This window comes from Cupressus sempervirens, chromosome 11, assembly GCF_028749045.1.
Source record: "Cupressus sempervirens isolate cs-2001-9-10 chromosome 11, ASM2874904v1, whole genome shotgun sequence".
NCBI lineage: Eukaryota > Viridiplantae > Streptophyta > Pinopsida > Cupressales > Cupressaceae > Cupressus > Cupressus sempervirens.
The window spans coordinates 49,024,439-49,035,620 of NC_143128.1; positions in this window are offsets into that span (position 1 = coordinate 49,024,439).

Genomic DNA, 11,182 nt, shown 5'->3' on the forward strand with positions numbered 1-11,182 from the left:
TGCACCATTCAACATTTCACTATAGTGACTATAACTTTTTCTCTGGAGTGATCCAAGGTCCATAACTTTGGATTTGGACTTATGTCACATGCTCTTAGAGATGTTCTAATGATTTTTTTGTAGATTGGCATGTGTGAAAGGGTACCTACATAGTGTAACTATAGCCTAGTTAGCCCTATTAACACTTTCCAAATGTTGTTACAGTAGCGGCTTCTAGACTCTTCAAATTTGTGAGGTTTACATATATTTTATATGTACTAAAAGGGTGTTTGAATCTTACTTTAAAATATGTCTTCATGTGGGTTTTTTTCCATATTATGTTCAATTTACAATTTGAAGGGCTATTAGCCTTTTCAATGGAAAACTACTATAACTATATATCAGTTTTGTTTGGACACAATAGAATAACTTTATCTGCTATATACAAACCTTAATAGGTCTAAGGTGTGTTTGTATTCCATTCCATGTTCATTGTTCTCTTTTGATTCATGTTTGTGGGTATGTTCCCTTATTAGGCTTTTGGAGAATCCTTATGTTTTGGTGCTTTTAAACTTAAGAAAACTTAGTGATTAGATTCCCTGCCTTTTTTGGGTTACCTGCGATAAGATCATTATTGATGCTTTTGATAAGTGTCCAGCACTAAACCCTCTTTTTTAGAAATTTGAAGGATTCCAACCTTATCTAATTGCCTAGTGGCTTGCCTTTTAAAAGATTACACCATGCACTATTGTATCACAACCTATCCTAAGTGAACTATCTAGGATCCTTAGGTGCCTTTTGTGATGAGTCTAGAATTGGTTCTCCTACACCAGTCATCTACTTGATTGGGACATGTTTGCGAACTAAAAATCTCCATTTCAATGCAAGTCTCCACTTAAAGGAGGCAATGAGATTGTTTTTGTTCTATTAAGATCATTAATATATTTTGATGAGAACTTTGAGGGACCATGCCTAGCTTGAGCATCCTAGCTTCTCGAGTCCTTTAAATGTAGGGCCATTGATGTATAGGCATTTCTAATTGAAACATCTATGGTGCTAGAATGAAGTGCGTGACCAGATTCTTTGCCTACTAATGAGCCAATTTGAGGCTTCACTTCACATTTCTCTATGAACAATTTTATAGAACTTGTTACTTCTATATCTAAAAATTTTGTGTCTATGTACATGTGCACTCTTTCCGAGTAGCTATAGGTTTTTTCTCTTCATCATAAGTGTTTAGCATTCCCTGGATGGCACTAAGATAACCATTTTCTAATAAAATGTCCTTTTCTCTTAGATTAATCTCTCTATTAAGCAGGTTTTCTATATATTTTTTGGTATAGTTAATAGATGTACCTACAACTCCTTTGTATATTAAGATTTCCTCTGTAGGAATGAGGAAGCATGGGGTGTGGGGCCAACTATTTGTCCCTATATTAAAAAGGTAAGTTCTTGACCATGCCACTGATGGGAATCATTTCAATCTTATTTTTAGAATCAGAACTTCATTTTTCTTGAAAGAATAATATATATTATTTTCAATGGCTTTGAAATATCTTTAGTCAGTAGCCAATTTTTTATTCATTTCCTTTAAATATTTATGTGAAAATAAGGTATTTGGTTACCTAATAGGTACTAAGAATCTTAACTAGATTCTTAGAATAGTCCTAGATGGATCCATTTGACCTAAATCTATAAAGAGCAAAAATTGCTGAAAACTTGCAATGTTGCTCAAAAAGTTGCTTGAGCAACTTTTGAAATTTTTGCAAAAAAGTTGCAAATGGGAGTTTGGGAAGTTGTAACTATCCATGCTTGGGTATATGACCATCGGGAGCATTTTTTGAAGGTTAGAAGGTTTCCAATCAAATTTTTATTTTAAATCAACTTTTGCAATTTTGCACAAAAACTACAATTTTTGCATAGTTCACTAGATTTCACTTCTAGGACTTACAAAAGGTTCCAAACTATTAAAAAACAACTAAAAACACCTCATCCTATGCTATCTTGATCAAAAACTCAAAAAGACCTAATTTTTCCTAATTGGAAACTTTTCCTCATATTTTGTACAAAGTGGCTTAGGCATACATATCTTGCTGATATCTCTCACACCATTTGTCATGGGATCCAACTTTCTATTATGTTAGCTTTGATGGGTCAAGTGAATGATAGCATCAAGCTTGTCCAATCCCATTGACTTCTTCAACATTCTCGGGCACGCTGAACCAAAATGTCCCTAAGAGTCACTTAATATCATATGGTAGCAATCTTTGATAGGGCATATCTTGGAGCTCGTGCAAGGTATCGATACAATTCTAGGTGCTATAGGAAAATGTTGTGGAGACCTAAAATAACTTCTCTCACATTTTTAAGTTCTTCCTCCATTTTGATTTTACAATGCCATCTTGAATGATGCTAAAACTTGTAGTGTTGGCCAGTACAAAGTTGTCAATAGCCAAATCTCCCTCACAATTCATTTTGGGATCAAACCATCTATTTTGTTAGCTATGGTTGGTCTAATATACCCTAGCCCCAAGCTCATCCCATCCCTTTGAGTACTTGAAACCTATGACCCCTTCTAATGAATTTCATGACAACATATGTCCCTAGGGGCCTTAGGACCTGTAGGGACCTATTTGGTTGTTTTGAATGTATTGAAAGGGGTCATAGGTTAACCTATGACCTCTTTCGATGCACTTCATTACAACATATGTCCCTATGGGCCCTAGGAACCCTAGGGACCTACTTGATGTTTTTGAATGTGTCAAAAGGCTTTCGATGCATTTCATGATGACATCTATCCCTAGGGGCCCTAGGACTTGTAGGGACCTATTTGGTTGGTTTGAATATGTTGATAGGGGTCATAGGTTAACCAATGACCCCTTTCAATGCATTTCATGAAAACATATGTCCCTAGGGGCCATAGGACCCTTAGGGACCTATTTGGTTATTTTGAATGCATTGAAAGGGCTCATACAATAACATTTAACCCCTTTGAAAATATTTCATGACAAAATTTGTCCCTAGGATTGACCCCTTGGGACCTATTTGGTTAGTTTGAATGCATCGAAAGGGGTCATAGGTTATTCGATGCATTTAATGACAACATATGTCCCTAGGGGCCCTATGACACCTAAGGACCTATTTGGTTGTTTTGAATGCATCCAAATGGGTCATGGGTTAAACTATGACCCCTTTCAATGCATTTTATGACAACATATGTACTTAAGGTCCCTAGGACCCCTAGGGATTGATATGGTTGGTTTGAATGTGTCGATTAACCTATGACCCCTTTTGACACATTTGATGACATCATATGTCCCTAAGGGCTCTAGAACCCCTAGGGACCTATTAGGTTGTTTGGAATGCATCAAAAGGGGTCATCGGTTAACCCATGACCCCTATTGATGCATTTAATGACAACATATATTCCTAGGGGCCCTAGGACTACTAGGGACCAATTTGGTCATTTGGAATGCATCCAAAGGGGTCATAGATTAATTTTTGACCCCTTTCGACACATTTCATGACAACATATTTCCCTAGGGGCCCTAAGACCCCTAAGGACCTATTTGATTGTTTAGAATGCATCAAATGTTTTATGCATTTAATGACTCCATATGTACCTAGGGGCCCTAGGACCCTAGGGACTGATTTCATTGGACTGAATGTGTCAAAAGGGGTCATAAGTTAACCTCTAATGTATTTCCATACATTTCATGGCAACATATGTCCCTAGGGGTCCTAGCACCCCTTGTGACCTATTTACTTGGTTTGAATGCATCGAGAGGGGTCATGTGTTAACCTACGAACCCTTTTGATGCATTTAATGACAACATATGTCCCTAGGGGTCCAAGGACCCCTAGGGACCCATTTGGTTGGTTCCAATGCATTGAAAGTGGCCATAGGATCACCTATGATCCCTTTTGATTAATTTCATGAAAACATATGTCCCTAGTTGCTCGATAATCCCTAGGGATCAATTAGGTTGTTTCGAATGCATCAAAAGTGGTAATAGGTTATCCTATTGCCCTTCTCAATGCATTTCATGACAACATAAGTTCCTAGGGGCCCTAAGATCCTTAGGGACCCATTTGGTTGTTTTGAATGCATCAAAAGGGGTCATAGGCTATGACCACTTTCAAGGCATTTCATGACAACATATGTCACTAGGGGCCCTAGGACCCCTAGGGACCTATTAGGTTGGTTTGAATACATTGAAAGGAGTCATAGGTTAACATAGGATCCCTTTTGATGTATTGCATGACAACATATGTACCTAGAGGCCCTAGGACCCCTAGGGACCTATTTGGTTTGTTTGAATGCATTGAACCTATGACCCCTTTCAATGCATTTCATAGTAACATATGTCGCTAGGGGCCCTTAGACCCCTAGGGATCTATTTGGTTATTTGAAATGTGTTGAAAGGGGTCATAGGCTAACCTATGACAAATTTCGATCCATTTCATGAAAACATATGTCCCTATGTGCCCTAGGACCCCTAGGGACCTATTCAGTTGTTTCAAATGTGTTGAAAGTGATCATATGATAACCTATGACCCTCTTCAATACATTTCATGACAATATATGTCCCTAGGGGCCCTAAGACCCCTAGGAAAGTATTTGGTTGGTTCAAATGCATTGAAAGTGATCATAGGTTAACATATGACTCCTTTTGACACATTTTTTGAGAACATAAGTCCCTAGGGACCTATTTGGCTAGTTTGAATGCATTGATAGGAGTCATAGACTAATCTATCACCCCTTTCGATGCATTTCATGGAAACATATGTCACTAGGGGCCATAGGACACTTGGAGATCTATTTGGTTGTTTTGAATGTGTCAAAAGGGATCATATGATACCTTATGATGCCTTTCAACATATTTCATGACAACATATGTCCCTAGGGGCCCTAGGATCCCTAGGAAACTATTTAGCTAATTTGACTATGTCGAAAGGGGTCATAGGTCCCTTTGACACATTTCATGACAACATATGTCCCTTTTGAGCCCTAGGACACATAGGAACCTATTTGGTTTGTATGAATGCATCAAAAGGGGTCATACAATAACTTATAACCCCTTTAGACATATTTCATGACAACATATGTCTCTAAGGTCCTAAGACCCCTAGGGACCTATTTGTTTGGTTCAAATGTGTTAGAAGGGGTCATATGTTAACCTATGACCCCTTTTGATGCATTTCATTACAACATTTGTCCTTAGGGGCCCTAGGACTCCTAGGGAACCATTTGGTTGGTTTGAATGCATTGAAAGGGGTCATATGATAACCTCTGACACCTTTTGATGCATTTCATGACAACCTATGTCCCTAGTGTTCCTAGGACCCCTAGAGACCTATTTGGTTGGTTTGAATGCATCAAAAGGGGTCATAGGTTAACCTATGGCCCATTTTATTGCAAAGTAAATAGGTCCCTAGGGGCCAAAATATGTCCCAAGGGGCCCTAGGATTCCTAAGGAACTATTTGGTTTGTTCAAATGTGTTTTGTGATGCATTTCATGACTACATATGTCCCTAGACCTATTTGGTCCATGAATTTTGTTGAAATGGGTAATAGATTAATTGATGACCCCTTTTGACGCATTTCATGACAACATATGTCCCTAGGGGCCCTATAACCTCTAGGGACCTATTTGGTTGTTTCAAATGCATTGAAAGGGGTCATAAAATAACCTATGACCCCTTTCGATGCATTTATAGGTTAGCAATAGATAGGTAGAAGATAGATAGTGGAAAAAACTATGTTAAAGTAGATAGTTTATAGCAGTGATCAAGGATAACATATGGATTTTTGGCTTTTAAATGACTATGTGCATGGGAAGGTTTAATTCACATATATAAATGACCTCATATTCTACTTTGAAACTTGGTGTTTAGAGTGTTCAATCATTGTTACTTTGTGAATGTTGATTTGATGATTTAGGATCTTGATTGCTGTTCACTTTGGAAGTGTATTTCAGTTTTGATGTTTGAATGATTCATGTCAGTTTGTGGTATAATTAATTCTTTGAATTAGGTCTTTTGTATGAGTAAATTCAAATGGATGTTTGTTTGAGAAGGTTTTATTTATATTTACCTCACCACCTAATAGTAGTCAAGAGATCCTTATGCACTTTTAGGTAAAAGTGTAATGATAACTTTAAATTCATTGTATATCTAATAAGGGAGCTATACCTTTAGAAAATCATAGAGAAAATTAAATAATATGAGACTTTCTCAACTATTGTGAGCATTTTGTACTTTTCATAATTTTGGGCATAGAGTAAACTCTGTAAATCAATTGAAAGGACAATTTATTCACTAAAAGATTTTTGGTGACTCTGCTGGGGAAGAGTCCCATTGAAAAAGAACTTGGGTTTTGGAAAAGCAATGTATAAAAATGGTTCTTCCACATAATGAGGTTTTCCCTATATTACAACCTAACCTTCGATTCAAAGATACTTAAGAAGACATAATCTTAGACCTGGTATCAACTACTTGGGCATTGTGTAGAAGTCATCAGCAATATTAGCAAGTATTAAATGTTTTAGAAAGAGAAGAAGAAAGGGCAAAATTGTTGAGAGGGGTACCAAAAATTCCAGAAGAAGTAGTTGTAAATAGACTTGCTTAGGCTCCTACAAGATCTTGAACTTGTAACCAAAATTTGCAAGTTGTACCACCAAACATGGCCATAAATCAACCATGGGGACAAAACATAGGGCCATTGAACTTAAGTGTAAACCTTGAACCATTACCCAAAGGAGCCACTAAAATTTTACCCAAATTTAGTGGAGATTGCAAGGTTTCAATGGAGGACCACTTAAGTGCCTTTCATTCATCCTGTGTTGAAATAAGTATCCCCACACAAGAAGTTTCTATAAGATTGTTTGTGTAGACATTAATTGATGCTGCCACAGATTGGTTTAATTATCTACCTCATCATTCCATCACCATTTGTGATGATATGAAAAATTATTTTGAGGATAGATTCAAGGCCCCTAAAAATGAAAGTTCTCTATTTTTCCAACTTAGTTAGATGAAGAAAGAAATGCATGAACCTATGAGGGAATTTGTAGCTAAATTCAATAGGCTCATTCAAAGAATTTCCACTGCATCTAGGCCTAACACAGAGAACTAGAGATCATTATTCATTAACACCATTCATCTAGACATAAGTTTCCATCTTATAAAAGATGCATGCACTGATTTGGTTGTTGCCTAGGGACTAGCAATATAGTTAGAGGATGCATTTATTAATGTATGTAAATGGAAGCAAGAAGTTCAAACTTTGGGAACACCTTCATATTCAAGCTCTACTGATATTTTCTTACAAAATTTAATGAATGATGTAGCAATGATGAAGAGGCAACAAAAAAAAATCCATCACTCTTACCAAACTCCTTACCAAGATATCCATAGATGGCAACAATCCCAAAATTTTGGTAAGAACTCCACATTGACCCCTCCTCCAACAAGATTAAAAATTGAAGAAACTCCCAAGGAGGCAATGTTTTTGTTCCATGTGACTTCTAATCATGATGAATAGAATTGTCCTAAATGGCTTAATTGTATCCAATTAGTAAAGAATGCCCTTACAGCAGAGCAAACACTTGAAAGTCAAAATGTGGAAAATGAAAATTCAGGTGTTTATTTTCTTGAATATAAATCTAATTCAAAAAGAGGAGGTATTGTGTTCACAACTCTCCAAGACCCTACTTGCACGATGATGACTAGAGGATGGAGAAGTCAAAAACCTTATCTGGGAACTAGTCCAAATGTGCTCACTTCCAAAGGTAAAGAACATATGCAAACTGATTCAGCAAAAACTATTGAACCAAGTATTTTGTCCAAAATAGAAAAAACAACTAGTACTTCAGCTTTTGATATTGTTGAATTTTTCAAATCATCTTCCATATCTATTTCTCCAACTAAATACCTAAAGCTTAATCCTAAAGAATTAGATAAATTGGTTCAATATGTGAGAGGATGTTCTACCAATAATGCACAATTTGTGAGTAGTGCATCTGAAAGTTCTAAGGCTTGGAATGAACCTATTTTTGTTTCTGAAAGAGGTAGAGCAGATGTTCCTTATGGTGAAGTAGTCACTAATTCTATTGAAAAGGAGGTAGAAGAGAAGAAGCCTAATCCATTCTATATTTCATTGTTGCTAAATGGACAAAAACTTAGCAATCACATTATTGATTCTAGGGCATCACATAACATCATGCCTAAAGTTGTTACACATGCTCTTGGCCTAGAGCTTACCAAAACTCTCAAGTGTTTCTATTCTATGGATGGAAAACAAATGAAGGATGTATAGGCTATACTCTATGCTTGCCCTAAGAAAAGAGTGAAGCTCACAATTCTTGTGGCTAATATACCAGCCAGTTAAGGAATGCTACTTAGTAGGACTTTTTGTAAAGATATGGGCAAAGAAATCAAACTGGACTAGTTTAAAGCATACATCACGGTGGGAAAGAAGTGGATAAAGTTGGAACCTAAACCAAAGAACAAGTATATAGTGGTGCCTTTAGATAACCCCAAAGCACAAATATTGTTTGAGGAATGTCAATTTGGGAATTATGTAATATTACCTAAAGAGTAATGTAAAAAGGATAGAGTATTAAGCTATAAAGAGGTCCTCTAGACTCTTGAATTCGATGGAAGTTATTCCAATTTTGGTTCAAGTTCTGGTGTTGTCCTCATGTCACTCTCATGAGATGTTTTCCCTTTCTCTTTCAAGTTGGATCTCCATAATACTAATAATATTGGTGAGTATGAAGCATTGCTTCTAGGGCTACAAGAAGCCAAGGCAAAGGGAGTGAAGTAGTTGAGAGTAAGAGGTGATGTTGAGCTTATCGTAAAATAGGTAAGAAAGGAATTTTCCATTAAAAATTATAGGCTGAAATAGTATAGAAATTTAGTTTGGGATGAAATTGAATCATTTGAAGCATTTTTTGTTGAATTCATTCCTCACTCCCAAAACACCAAGGCTAATTCTTTAGCTATTTCAGCATCATTATTATTGCCTCATCCAAAATTCAAAAATGATACTTATAGGATTGAGATGATCTACAAACCTAGGGTTCTGAATAATATTAATCATTGGCAAGTCTTTCATGATGATGCACAATTGAAAGAATTTATAGAATGTGCTTGAAATTTTGCTAAAGCCTTCTTCAAAGGATCGAAATATGATGGTAAATCAATTGAAAGGACAATCTATTCACTAACAATAGTTATACATTTTTTTTAAATATAGGAATGGGAAGTTTGATAGAGTTGCAGATGCTCTTAGTAAAAGATAACTTTTGCTAGAGAAAATACAGATTGAGGTGGTTGGGTTCAAAAAACTTAGTACTTTGTATCCAAATGATCCTAATTTTGGTGAAACATGAAAGGATTGTATAGAACATGTTACACTTGACAAGACAAAGTGGTTGTATTTCATGGTCCAAGATAGTATGTTGTTCAAAGAAATCCAGTTGTGCATTCCTAGAAGTTCCATGAGAAAGAATGTCATTAAGGAGAAGCACAGTGGAGGATTGGCTAGACATTTTGGTAGAGATAAAACCATAGATTTGGTTTCTAAGAATTAGTATTGGCCACAATCATAGAAAGATGTGAAGAATTTTGTATAGAGTTGTAGAGTATGTCAAATGGCAAAAGGGGTGAAATAGAATATAAGATTGTATCGCCCATTACTTGTACCAGTAAAGTTGTGGGAGGATGTTAGCATGGATTTTGTTCTTGGATTACTAAGGATGCAGTGTGGGCATGATTCTATTTTTCTAGTGGTTGAAAAGTTTTCAAATATGACAAATTTTATCCATTGCAAGAAGACTAGTGATGTTAGTCATGTGTCAGAGGTTTTTTTAGAGAATTGGTGAGACTACATGGTCTAAAAAAGCATATAGTTTTAGATCAAGATACCAATTTTGTTGTGTATTTTGGGCATACATTGTGGAAGAATTTGAAGATAGATTTAAAATCTAGCTCATCACATCATCCACAAACTAATGGAAAAAAAAAAGTTATGAATAGGGGTTTGGAAAATTTGGTGAGATGTTTGGTTGGCGACAAACCAAACAGATGAGATCTAAGTTTACCATAGGCATAATTTGTTAGAATTAACCTCAGATAGAAATAACACTTACATGAAAATATAACCGATATCAAAAAATAATAGATTGCACATAAGAGAACACAAGACATTGAGATTTAAAGTGGTTCACCCAATCCCTGGGCTATGTCCACCAACAAAAAGTTCAATATTATTATTATCTAGTGATTACATTTTGTAATCCCTTACAGCTCAATACCACTACAAGAAGCTACAATATCACTATTACATTATGAAATCCCTATCCCCAAGCCTTTTTATACAAGCTTTTTCTGCTTACAAAATTAGGGATAAAATAAGTCCTACAATAGGAAAAATAGTAGCTGATGTATTTTACAATATAAGGGCATTTTTAGCTTCGTGGGTAGCACCCCCAAAAATTCCTATAGGGGCATTTCCCCTTGACCCCACCCTATACTGCGATAGGTAGCGCACCTAGGACACTGCCCCTTGACCCCATCTTGGGGTTGCTATTGCTAAACCTTTGTAGAAATAATATGCAAAGAAAAACATGCCAAATAAACCTCCATGTTTGATTAGGCTCCACATCACAATAGAATTTGCATATAATAATTCTATCAACAATAATACCTATTAAATCACCATTCTAGATTGTATATGGGAGTAGTCCTAGTAATGTTTCTGAATTATGGTAGTTGTATAAAGGAGAGATAAGTAGTGCTAAAGTAGAAGAATTTGTTGAGCATTTGAAGAATATTTATGAGGAGGTAAGGAAGAAAATCATAAATATGAATACATAGTATAAGGCTAACATAGATGTGAAAAAGAGGTATAAGGAATTTTAGATTGGAGATGAAGTCATGGTTCATTTGAGAAAGGAGAATTTTTTAGTAGGTACATATAATAGGACAAAGATGAAGAAGTTTTGACTGTGCAAGATAGTGAAAAGGCATGATTATGAAAATTCTTATGAAGTGGAGTTGCCTACTAAATTGAATATTTCACCAGTATTTAATATTTTAGATTTGATAGAGTATAATGAAAGAGGTGATGGAGATGAAGTTTCTAAAGTGTAGTGGAGTATTCTAAACATAGTTTGGCTACAATGGAGATTGAGGA